The sequence below is a fragment of the Pongo pygmaeus genome, chromosome 10 (assembly GCF_028885625.2).
Source record: "Pongo pygmaeus isolate AG05252 chromosome 10, NHGRI_mPonPyg2-v2.0_pri, whole genome shotgun sequence".
Lineage (NCBI taxonomy): Eukaryota > Metazoa > Chordata > Mammalia > Primates > Hominidae > Pongo > Pongo pygmaeus.
The window spans coordinates 123641082-123653564 of record NC_072383.2 but is presented as its reverse complement, the minus strand read 5'-3'; the positions used below and the strand labels follow the sequence as shown (position 1 = coordinate 123653564).

The 12483-nt window shown below is 49.5% G+C and overlaps 1 protein-coding gene across 10 annotated transcripts in view; it reads left to right on the top strand.

Annotated features, from left to right (window-relative positions):
* The first annotated feature begins 1232 nt into the window (after positions 1-1232).
* The window catches only part of SCARB1 (scavenger receptor class B member 1), a 114904-nt gene continuing 103653 nt past the window's right edge, over positions 1233-12483 (top strand). For 2 of the 10 annotated variants that reach the window (XM_063646798.1, XM_063646804.1), the window contains exons 1-3: positions 2207-2326; positions 7372-7464; positions 10705-11502. The gene's annotated coding sequence lies outside the window, so the exon portion shown is untranslated. Of the gene's footprint in view, positions 2339-7371; positions 7465-10704; positions 12456-12483 lie in introns of all 10 variants that reach the window. The other 8 variants (XM_063646799.1, XM_063646802.1, XM_063646803.1 and 5 more) reach the window with 7 other exon arrangements.

Sequence of the window (12483 nt, the reverse complement as noted above, 5' to 3'; positions counted from 1 at the left end):
TTTGTAGTTTTGGTAGAGACAGGGTTTCGCCATGTTGGCCAGGCTGGTCTAGAACTCCTGACCTCAGTGATCCACCCACCTCAGTTTCCCAAAGTGCTGGGATTACAGAATTCATAAATGCTTTAAAACCATCCTTGACCAGGCGTGGTGGCTAATGCCTGTAATCCCAATACTTGGGAAGGCTGAAGCAGGAGGATCACTTGAGTCCAGGAGTTTGAATCTAGCCTGGGCAACATGGCAAGACCCTGTCTCTATAAAAAATTTTAAAAAAATAAGCCGGGTGTGGTAGCAAACACCTGTGGTCCCAGCTACCAGGGAGGCTGAGGTGGGAGGATCTCTTGAACCCGGGAGGCAGAGGTTGCATTGACACCCAAGATCACACCACTGCACTCCAGCCCGTGCGACACAGCCAGACCCTATCTCAAGAAAGGGAGAGAGGGCCGGGCACGGTGGCTCACACCTGTAATCTCAGCATTTTGGGAGGCTGAGGCGGGTGGATCACGAGGTCAGGAGTTCGAGACCAGCCTGGCCAACATAGTGAAACCCCCGTCTCTACTAAAAATACAAAAAATTGGCCGGGTGTGGTGGCATACGCCTGTAGTCTCAGCTACTCAGGAGGCTGAGGTAGGAGAATTGCTTGAACCCGGGAGGCAGAGGTTGCAGTGAGCTGAGATCGTGCCACTGCACTCCAGCCCAGGCGACAGAGCAAGACTCCATTTCAAAAAGTAAAAATAAAATAAAAATAAAAATAAAAAAAGAGGGAGAGAGCGGATCATGAGGTCAGGAGCTTGAGACCATCCTGGCTAACATGGTGAAACTCTGTCTCTACTAAAAATACAAAAAATTAGCCAGGCGTGGTGGTGGGCGCCTGTAGTCCCAGCTACTTGGGAGGCTGAGGCAGCAGAATTGCTTGAACCCGGGAGGCGGAGCTTGCAGTGAGCCGAGATCGTGCCACTGCACTCCATCCAGCCTGGGTGACAGAGCAAGACTCCGTCTCAAAAAAAAAAAAAAAAAGAGGGAGAGAGAGAGAGAGACAGAGAGACAGAGAGAGAAAAGAAAGCCATCACTGTATATAAAAGGGGTTTCGGCAAAAAGTAAGTCTTGCCCTGCCTTGACTGCCCTCCCCAGAGGCAACCTCTATTATCAGTTTCTTGTATAGCTTTCCAGAGATTTTCTTTGAGTTTTCTAATGTAACACTTCCATAGACAATTGTGCAGTTTGTTTTTATGCAAAATGAACCTTGGCTATGAGTGGTCTCTCGGAGCCTCAGTATCCCCATTGGTTAGACAAGGGAGTTGGAGTGGATAATTCCTAAAGACTGCTGGGAGGAACACAGCCCACATGCCAGGAAAGAGCCCAGCCACGCTTCTTGGCCCTCCTTTCATGAAGGTTTATGAAGGCTCTGTCTTGAATTTTTTTTTTTTTTTTTGAGACGGAGTTTCGCTCTTTGTTGCCCAGGCTGGAGCGCGATGGCGTGATCTTGGCTCATCACGACCTCCGCCTACCGGCTTCAAGTGATTCTCCTGCCTCAGCCTCCCAGGTAGCTGGGATTACAGGCATGCACCACCATGCCTGGCTAATTTTGTATTTTTAGTGGAGGTGGGGTTTCTCCATATTGGTCAGGCTGGTCTTGAACTCCTGACCTCAGGTGATCTGCCCGCCTCGGACTCCCAAAGTGCTGGGATTACAGGTGTGAGCCACTGCGGCTGGCTTTGTCTTGATTTGAGAGGTTATTTCTTTTTGTTGTTGTTATTCTTTTGATAGAGGGTCTTGCTCTGTCGCCCAGGCTGGATTGCAGTGGTGTGATCATAGCTCGCTGCAACCTCTACCTCCTGGGCTCAAGTGATCCTCCCACCTCAGCCTCCTGAGTAGCTGGGACTACAGGCATGCACCACCACACCCGGCTTATTTTTGTATTTTGTATTTTTTGTAGAAAAGGGGTCTCACTGTGTTGCCCAGGCTGGTCTCAAACTTCTGGGCTCAAGTGATCCTCCCGCCTGGACCTCCCAAAATGCTGGGATTACAGGCATGCACCACCATAACCTGGCCCCAAAGAGGTTATTTTTTAAAGGAGAAAGCTATTTTCTCTGAACAGCATCAACGTCTGTTCTGTGGGAATACAAAAGTTCTTGTTTTGTTCCACTTAATGAGAACTCAGTTCCTCTTGTCAGCTCGATGCTGGGAAAAACTCTAATTTCAGTTCTTTATTTTTCAGAAATTCCAAAGAACATGGAAACGAGACCACAGGAAGAATCCAGAACTGCTGCCCATCATAAAAATTTTCCATCTGCAATTTGTGTCTACAGTGTGCCGGTTATTGATGAGGGTGAGGCTGAAGGTGGGACAGTGTGGGGGAGATTTTTTAATTGCTCCCGAATTACCACATTCCTCTTTTCTTTTCTTTTTTCTTTTTGAGACAGAGGCTTGCTCTGTAGACCAGGCTAGAGTGCAGCGGCGCGATCTTGGCTCACTGCAACCTCCGCCTCCCGAGTTCAAGCAATTCTCTGCCTCAGCCTCCCGAGTAGCTGGGATTACAGGCGCCTGCCACCACGCCCGGCTAATTATTGTATTTTTAGTAGAGATGGGGTTTCACCATCTTGGCCAGGCTGGTCTCGAACTCCTGACCTTGTGTTCCACCTGCCACAGCCTCCCAAAGTGCTGGGATTACAGGCGTAATGCCTGGCCCACATTCCTCTTTTCTTTTTAGTTTTAGAGTCCCTAAAATTCCAGATGGGCATATGTCACCCAGCCAGAGGTGATGTTTTCCAGCTTCCACTGAAGCTAGGTGTGACCTCGAGATTATGTTCTGGCCTATAAGATACAGGTGGATGATGTGACGGGAACACTTCCAGGCCACATGGTTAGAAGGGAAGCTGGTTGTCCACCTCTATTTCCCACTCCCTTTGAGCTGGAACATGGACAGGGTTCAAGAAGCCAGCTCTGTCCCTGGGGTTGGTGGAGCAGCAGGAGGTGGGGTCCCTGGGTCCCTGGGTGACCACGTGGAGCCAAATCTCCTGCCTTCTTGGACTAGCAGCCACCTCTGCGATGTTAAGGGAGAGAGGAATACGTTTCTAATTTGTTAGAGCCACTGTATTTTGAGGTCTTTTAGCAGCTTAACGTATACCCTAACACAGGTGGCTTTCACTTTTTTATACAACTTTGTTTTTTTTTTTAGACAGAGTCTTGCTCTGTCACCCAGGCTGGAGTGTAGTGGTGTGATCTCGGCTCACTGCAACCTCCACCTCCCAGGTTCAAGTGATTCTCCTGTCTCAGCCTCCTAAGTAGCTGGGACTACAGGTGCCTGCCACCATGCCCAGCTAATTTTTGTATTTTTAGTAGAGACAGGGTTTTGCCATGTTGGCCAGGCTGGTCTCGAACTCTTGACCTCAGGTGGTTTGCCCGCCTTGGCCTCTTGAAGTGCTGGGATTACAGGCATGAGCCACCATGCCCGGCCGATTTTTACTTTTTTAAACAGTGGTTTGCACTGAAATAGATGTTCTTTGAGAGTAGGAACTGTGCCTTTTTGTCTCCCATGATATCCCAGCCCCTGCCAGACAGTAGTAGGTAGTGAGAATGGTTCTTGGACATTAGCATGCGTTAGGATTAGCTGGGGCATGGATTAGTTGAAAATGCAGCTTTCTCAGGGGCTCATCCCAAATCTGTGGAATCAATCTTTGGACCCGACTTTACAAATCTAACTTTATTTATTTATTTATTTGAGACGGAGTCTCGCTCTGTCGCCAGGCTGGAGTGCAGTGGTGCTTGGAGTGGAGTGTGAGGTCAGCTCACTGCAACCTCGATCTCTTGACCTCATGATCCACTCGCCTCGGCCTCCCAAAGTGCTGAGATTACAGGCGTGAGCCACCACGCCTGGCCCTTTTTATACAACTTTGATTTTTACTTTTTTTTTTTTTTGAGACTGAGTCTTGCTCTGTTGCCCAGGCGGCAGTGCAGAGGCACAGTCTTGGCTCACCGCAACCTCTGCCTCCCGAGTTCAAGTGATTCTCCTGTCTCAGCCTCCAAGTAGCTGGGATTACAGGTGTGTACCACTGCACCTGGCTAATTTTTGTATTTTTAGTAGAGACGGGGTTTTGCCATGTTGGCCAGGATGGTCTTGATCTCTTGACCTCGTGATCTGCTCACCTCGGCCTCCCAAAGTGCTAGGATTACAGGCGTGAGCCAGCACGCCCAGCCACTTTACTTCTAATGAAAGAAAAGGTCTCGTTTACAATAGCAACTGTAATGATGAAATATTTAACAGCAAACTTCCCAAGAAATGTGGAGCATACAAACATAAAAAGCTTTAAAAAAAAATTCTACTATTGTTGTAATATAAAAAGAGACTTGCATTCATGGGAAGACAATCTTTGTTCTTTGAGAGGAAGAATCAGCTTTGGAAAGATGCCAAAAGCTTGCTAAATTTAACTAGAAATCCATACAATCCCAATTAAAATACTAACATAAAATTTTGGGAGATTTGAGAAAATGGTGCCAAAGTTCGTCAAAGGATGTGAATGAAGGAAAATTGCCAGGAAAATTCTAGAAATAAAAAACAACGAGGGGGCCAGGCACTGTGGCTCACGCCAGTAATCCCAGCACTTTGGCAGGCTGAGGTGGGAGGACTGCTTCCAGCCAGGAATTCAAGACCAGCCTGGTAAACACAGCAAGATCCCATCTCAACAAAAATGTTTTTAAAAATCAGAGCAGGCATGATACCTCACACCTGTAATCTCAGCGCTTTGGGAGGCCAAGGTAGGTAGATCACTTGAGGCCAGGAGTATGAGACCAGCCTGGCCAACATGGCGAAACCCTGTCTCTAAGAATACAAAGAAATATTAGCCGGTGTGGTAGCAGGCACCTGTAATCCCAGCTACTTGGGAGATTGAGGCACGAGGATTGCTTGAACCCAGGAGGTGGAGGCTGCAGTGCACAGAGATCGCTCCACTGCACTCCAGCCTGGGTGACAGAGCAAGACTCTGTCTTAAAAAAAAAAAAAAAAAATCAGCCAAGCATGGTGGCATGCACCTGTAGTCCCGTCCTAGCTACTCTGAAGGCTGAAGTGAGAGGATTGCTTGAGCCCAGGATGTAGAGGCTGCAGTGAGCCATGATCGCACCATTGCACTCCAGCCTGGGTGGCCGAGCGAGGCCCCATCTCTAAAAAAAAAATTTATATATATACACACACACACACACACACACACATACTATATATATATTTTTCAATTTTTTACTTGGTTTTATTTATTTATTTATTTTGAGACAGAGTCTCGCTCTGTTGCCCAGGCTGGAGTGCAGTGGCATGATCTCAGCTCACTGTAATTGCTGCCTCCCGGGTTCAAGCTATTCCTGAGTACATGTGTCACTAAGCCCAGCTAATTTTTGTATTTTTAGTAGAGACAGGGTTTTGCTGTGTTGGCCAGGCTGGTCTTGAACTCCTGGCCTCAAGTGATCTGCCTGCCTTGGCCTCCCAAAGTGTTGGGATTACAGGCATGAGCTACTGCGCATGGCCTATTTTATTATTAGTTATTGTTGTTAATCTCTTACTGTGCCTAAATTATAAATTAAATTTTATCATGGGGAAAAACAGTCTATATCGGGTTCAGTGCTATCTTAGGTCTCAGGCATCCGCTAGGGATCCTGGAGCTTATCCCCCGAAGATAAGGAAGGGCCCCCGCCGCTCCGCTGGAATTCAAAATAACCCGCCCACTGCGCAGTGAGGTGGGTAAAAGCCAGTCTGACGGTCTGACAGTGCTTTGATGATCTCGTACTCTCTACTCTTTGCTTTTGCAGAACATTAATTACCAAATGTTTTCCAAACTTTGCAAGAGGAGTACAGGTGTTGGGGGTGAGGGAGGGCCTTGCTTTCATCTAATAGGCCTTTCTGTTCTTTCTGTTTCTCTTGGATTTTGTGAAGCTCAGACTCCAGCATCTGACAACTCAGGTTCAAATTCAGGCCTGGTTACTCCCTCCCTGTGTCCCTGTGTGACCTTGAACAAGTTACTTTATTTCTCTATGCCTCAGTTTCCTCATCTGAAAAGTAGACATAATATTGGTTTTGACTCCAGAGGTGAATGTGGGATTCAATGAGCTAAAATGTAAAACAGTTAGAACACTGCTGTGCATGAAGTTCAGTCTTAATGAATATCAGCTATTATTATGATCAGTATCTGCCATGGGGCCAGGTGCAGTGGCACATACCTATAATCCCTGCACTTTGGGAGGCTGAGGTGGGAGGTTGACTTGAGCCCAGGAGTTGGAGACCAGCCTGGGCAACATAGGGAGACCCTGTCTCTACAAGTAATAATAAAAAAATAGGCCAGGCACGGTGGCTCACGCCTGTAATCCCAGCACTTTGGGAGGCCGAGGCGGGCGGATCACCTGAGGTCGGGAGTTTGAGACCAGCCTGGCCAACATGGTGAAACCCCGTCTCTACTAAAAATACCAAAAATTAGCTGGGCGTAGTGGTGTGTACTTGTAATCCCAGCTACTCAGGAGGCTGAGACAGCAGAATCACTTGAACCCAGGAGGTGGAGGTTGCAGTGAGCTGAGATCGCGCCATTGCACTCCAACCTGGGCGACAGAGTGAGACTCTGTCTCAAAAAAAAAAAAAAAAAAAAAATGCTGGGCATGATGTGCATCCCTGTGGTCCCAGCTGCTCGGGAGGCTGAGGTGGGAGGACTGCTGGAGCCCAGGAGGTCAAGGCTGCAGTGAGCTGCAATTGTGCCACCACACTCCAGCCTGGGTGACAGAGCCAGATCCTGTCTCAAAAGAAAAATAAAATCTGTCATGGGTTGAATTGTGTTCCCCAGAAAGATATGCTGAAGCCCCATCCTCTGATGCCTCAGAATGTGACTTCATTTGGAAGTAGGGTCATTGCAGATGAGTTAAGATGACATCCTGCTGGAGTAGGTTGGGCCCCTAATCCAACAGGACTGGTGTCCTTGTAAAAGCACAGCCGTCTTGTCAACACAGATGTATACGGGAAAGACGGTGTCATGATGGCCCCACGACTGCAGAGGCATCTGCAAACCAAGGAGCTCCAAGGATTGCCAGCCAGCCCCTTGGAAGCTGGAAGAGGCAAGGAAGGAGCCTCGGAGCCTTCAGAGGGAGTGTGGCCCTGCAGACATCCCCATCTCAGACTTCCAGCCTCCCGAACTTCCAGAAAGTAAACTTTCTGTTTATTCATATATTTGTATTTTTTTGAGATAGGGTCTCACTCTGTCACTCAGGCTGGAATGCAGTGGCACAGTCTCGGCTCACTGCAGCCTCAACTTCCCTGGGTTCAGGTAATCCTCCCACCTCAGCCTCCCAAGTAGCTGGGAGTACAGCCATGCACCACCACACCTGGGTAATTTTTGTATTTTTTTGTAGAGATACGGTTTCGCCATGTTGCCCAGGCTGCTCTCGAACTCCTGGACTCAAGTGATCCTTCCTCCTCGGGCTCCCTAAGACCTGGGATTGCAGGTATGAGCCACTGTGCCCAGCTTTCTGTTGCTTTAAGCGGCCCGGTTTGTGGTGCTTTGCATGGCAACCCTAGCAAACTAACACTATATCTATTCACAATTATTTGATAAATTAAAACAAAAACAATTCTTGAAAGCATCTCTTTCTCCCTTCCTTCCTGTGCCTGGGGGTGGGCGGGGAGTCTGTGTTGAGCACCTCAGCTGAGACCAGGCAATTGCAGTGGCCTGTGAAGGTGTCTGGACTTTGTCCTGCAGACCGTGAGAGGCCCCTGGAGATTCTACATTGGGGAATGACAATTTCCTAGGTGTTTTAGGAAGCTCAGCCTGCCTGCCGGTGGAGGGGGAAGGGAGGAGGGGAGAGGGTTCCGGCCAGTTAGGGGATTGGAGCTGTCATCCAGGCAGGAGATGGTGTGATCTGGATCAGCAGTTCTCAAAGTGTGGTACCCAGACCAGCAGCACTAGCGTGTTCGGGAAACTTGCTGAAAATGCAGTTATCAAGCCCACCCAGACCTACTGAATCAGGCACTCCAGGGGCGGGGCCAGCCATCTGGGTTTCACTAAACCTCCAGGTGGTTCTGCTGTTTGCTCAAGCGCAAGAACGCTCACTGGGCTAAAGGAAGAGGGTGGAGAGGGTACGTCAGTCCCTTGGGCCTGCGGGACAACGTGCCACCAACTGGGTGGCTTAGAACAACAGAAATGCATTTCTTACCTTTCTGGAGGGCAGAAATCAGAAATGAAGGCATCAGCAGAGCCCTCTGAAGCCTGGGGTGGGGAGAAGCCTTCTTTGCCTCCTTCGACCTCTGGTGGCTGCCAGCAGCCCTCGGCATTTCTTGGCTTGCAGATACAGCACTGCAATCTCTGCCTCGATGGCACATGACATTTTGTATGTGCCTCTGTGACAAGATGTCCTCCTCCTTCTTCTTCTTTTTTGTTTTTTTTTTGAGATGCAGTTTCGCTCTTGTTGCCCAGGCTGGAGTGCAGTGGCACGATCTTGGCTCACTGCAACCTCTGCCTCCCGGGTTCTAATGATTCTCCTGCCTCAGCCTCTTGAGTAGGTGGGATTACAGGCGCCCGCCACCACGCCCAGCTAATTTATTGTATTTTTAGTAGAGACGGGGTTTCGCCACATTGGGCAGGCTGGTCTCGAACTCCTGACCTCAGGTGATCTGCCCACCTCGGCCTCTCAAAGTGCTGGGATTATAGGCATGAGCCACTGTGCCCGGCCTGATGTCCCTCTTCTTATAAGGACCCCTGTCCTATTGGATTAGGGCCCGCCCGAATCCTGCAGGCCCTCCTCTTGATTTAATTGCATCTGCAAAGACCCTATTTCCAAATAAGGCTGCAATCACAGGGTCCAGGGGCCTAGGACTTGGACATATCTTTTTTTGGAGGGACACAAGTCTACCCACCTCAGATGGGGAGAATGAAAGGATGCAGCAAACATCAAAACAAGAGAAATGTTAGTGATTAGATGTGGGGAACGGAAGTAGGATGAAAAGAGAAAGAACTCAAATGCCCTGCTATTGTTACATAAATAACAAAGCTGGGGTAACCGCGGTGTCCTTTTTCCCTTTTTCTCAAAGAGGGACATCCTCAGGCTAGTATTTCAGAAACTTTATCCTAAGTTCTTGGGACTCATAAACACATTGCTGAAACAAACTCCGTCTCCCTGACGACCTCTCTCTCTTCCCCATGAGGCAGGGCTGGGGAAGAAGGAGCGAGCAAGGCCCCTGTCCACCCACTCATGGAGCCAGGGTCCAATTGCGCTGACTCTTGCTGAGGGCGACACTTTAGAGCCAAGTTCAAGTTGAAGTTCAAGGTCCCAGGATCTGGAGGCATCTGAAGCTGCTCCAGCTCTCAGCTGCCTCAAGGGAAAAGATGGTCTCAGAGATAGTCTAGCACCTGTCTTGGTGAGGAGCCAGGTAGCACATAAGTGTGGGAGCTCCTGCCTCTGACACCAGACATGGCTGAAAGCATTTGTCCTTCTGGAATACTCCACTTCACCCATCACTCCAGAGTGAGTCAGACGCCCCTGGAGGATTTGTGAAAATGCAGATTCCTGGGCCTTACTCCCCAGTGTCTGAGTCACAGGTCTGGGGTGAGAACTCAGAATCTGTTTTCCTTCCTTCCTTCCTTCCTTTCTTTTCTTTCCTTCCCTCTCTTTCTTTTCTTTTCTTTTTTCTTTCTTTCTTTCTTTCTTTCTTCCCTTCTTTCTTTCTTTCTTCCCTTCTTTCTTTCTTTTTCTTTCTTTCTGTCAGAATCTGCTTTTCTTTTCCTTCCTTCCTTTCTTCTTTTCTTTTCTTTTTTTTTTTTTTTTGAGACAGAGTCTCGCTCTGTCGCCCAGGCTGGAGTGCAGTGGCGCGATCTCGGCTCACTGCAAAGTCTGCCCCTCCAGGTTTAAGCAATTCTATGCCTCAGCCTCCGGAGTAGCTGGGATTATAGGCGCCTGCCACCACGCCCGGCTAATTTTTGTATTTTTAGTAGAGACGGGGTTTCACCATCTTGGACAGGCTGGTCTTGAACTCCTGACCTTGTGATCCACCCGCCTCAGCCTCCAAAGTGCTGGGATTACAGGCGTGAGCCACCACGCCCAGCCTCTTTCTTTCTCTCTTTCTTTCCTTCCTTCCTTTCTCCCTCCCTCCTCCCTTCCTCCCTCCCTCCCTTCCTTTCACTCAGAATCAATCTTTCTTTCTTTGACTCAGAATCTGCCTTCCTTCCTTCCTCTTTCTTTCTTTCTTTCTTTGACAGGCTCTTGCTCTGTTGCTCAGGCTGGAGTGCAGTGGTGTGAACATGGCTCACTGCAGCTTTGACCTCCCAGGCTCAAGAGATCCTCCCACTGGCCCGATGTCCCTCTTCTTATAAGGACCCCTGTCCTATTGGATTAGGGCCTGCCCGAATCCTGCAGGCCCTCCTCTTGATTTAATTGCATCTGCAAAGACCCTATTTCCAAATAAGGCTGCAATCACAGGGTCCAGGGTCCTAGGACTTGGACATATCTTTTTTTGGAGGGACACAATTCTACCCAGCTACCTGAGTAGCTGGGGCTAGAGGCACTTGCCACCATGCCTGGCTAATTAAAAAAAATTTTTTTTGCAGAGATGGGATCTCACTATGTTGCCCAGGCTGGTCTCAAACTCCTGGGCTCAAGTTATCTTCCAGCCTTGGCCTCCCAAAGTGCTGGGATTACAGGCGTGAGCCACCACACCCGGCCTGAGAACCTGCATTTCTATCACATTTCCAGGTGGCCTGGTGCTGCTGCTCTGGAGAACACCTGGAGGAGAACACCTGGAGGAGAACCAAGGCCCACGATGAACGGCTCTCAGCCTAGTGTGCATATGAGAATCACACAGGGAGTTTCAACACACACCAACCCCTGTGCCCGACCCAGACCCTGGGAGACCGCTGAGGGCGGGGTACAAGCGCTGGCCCCCAGGGAGTTCTAATCATTGGCCAAAGTCAGGGTGCACAGCCCAACTCCTTCTCACCCGTCAATGCCACTTCAGATACCACTTCTTCAGCAAGCCTTTCCTGACTTCCTCCAATGGGGTTAGGTCCTTCATTCATTCATTCATTCATTCATTCCACAAACCATCATGCCCCTTGTATGCACCGGGCCCTGTGCTGGTGCTGGGGATTCAGCTGTGAGGCCAGGTAAGGTTTTTGCCCTCATGGTGTTTCTCTACAGAAACATGGAGGAAACAAGTGGTGAAAAGTCAGGACAGACGATGTCAGGGTGTGATGAAAATAAAACAGAATGACGACATAAAGACAATTAATTAATTAGAGACAGGGTATCACTCTGTTGGCCAGACTGGAGTGCAGTGGTACAATCATGGTTCACTGCAGCTTTGAACTCCCAGGCTCAAGCAATCCTCTCGCCTCAGCCTCCGGAGCAGCTGGAACTACAGACACATCTGTCATGCCCAGTTAATTTTTTCTTTCTTTCTTTTTTGTTTTAGACAGAGTCCCACTCTGTCGCCCAGACTGGAGTGCAGTGGTGCGACCTCGGCTCACTGCAACCTCTGCCTCCCGTGTTCAGGTGATTCTCTTGCCTCGGCCTCCCGAGTAGCTGGGATTACAGGTGCACACCGCACCTGGCTAATTTTTGTATTTTTAGGAGAGATGGGATTTCACCATATTGGCCAGGAGGGTCTCGAACTCTTGAACTTAAGTGATCGGCCCGCCTCAGCCTCCCAAAGTGCTGGGATTACAGGTGTGAGCCACTGCGCCAGAGAAGAGGGTTACTTTAGATGGACTGGTTGAGGAAGGCCTCTTTGAGGAGGTGACGCTGGAGCTGCCCCTCGAAAAAGCCTCCGTGGAGCCCTTTTAAACAAGAGGAGTGTTTGAAGCGGGGCTCAGAGCCTGTGCTGAGGTCCTGCGGTGGGCACGGGCTGACCCCATAGGAAAAGCCTGAAGGAAGCCAGGGTGGCTGCATCCCAGAGAGTGGAGAGGGAGGCAGAGGAGGGCGGCCCGGGGAGGACCTGGAGTTTATGCAACAGGAAACCAACAGAGTTCAAGCAGGAAGTAACACAATCCCACTCGCTTTGAAAAAGGTCCACTCTGTGCCCCTGGAATGCGCCCTCACCGAGGTGGATTCCTCTCCCTCAGAGCGTTTTTCTCAGGTGTCACGGCAGACTCCTTGGTGTGAGAAGAATCTCTTTGTCCCACTGGTGTGTGATCTTTATGAGAAGGTGATTAACGTGCCCCCTTGCCCATAGGAAGTGCTCAGTCAGCACAGTCTGACAGAGCTGGGTGTGGTGGCGGGTGCCTGTTGTCTCAGCTACTAGGGAGGATCACCTGAGCCCAGGAGTTTGAGGCTGCAGTGAGCTGTGATCACCCCACTGCGCTCCAGCCTGGGTGACAGAGCAAAACCTTGTCTCTGAAAAGAAGTTTGACAAATGACCCTGTGAGTGTGTATCCAGTGGTCCTCCTTGGCACTGCCCATCCCTGCCCAAACAGGAGCCTCAGCTACCACCAGATGTGCCCAGAAAGGTATTTCTGCCCATTGTTTTCCAAAGGA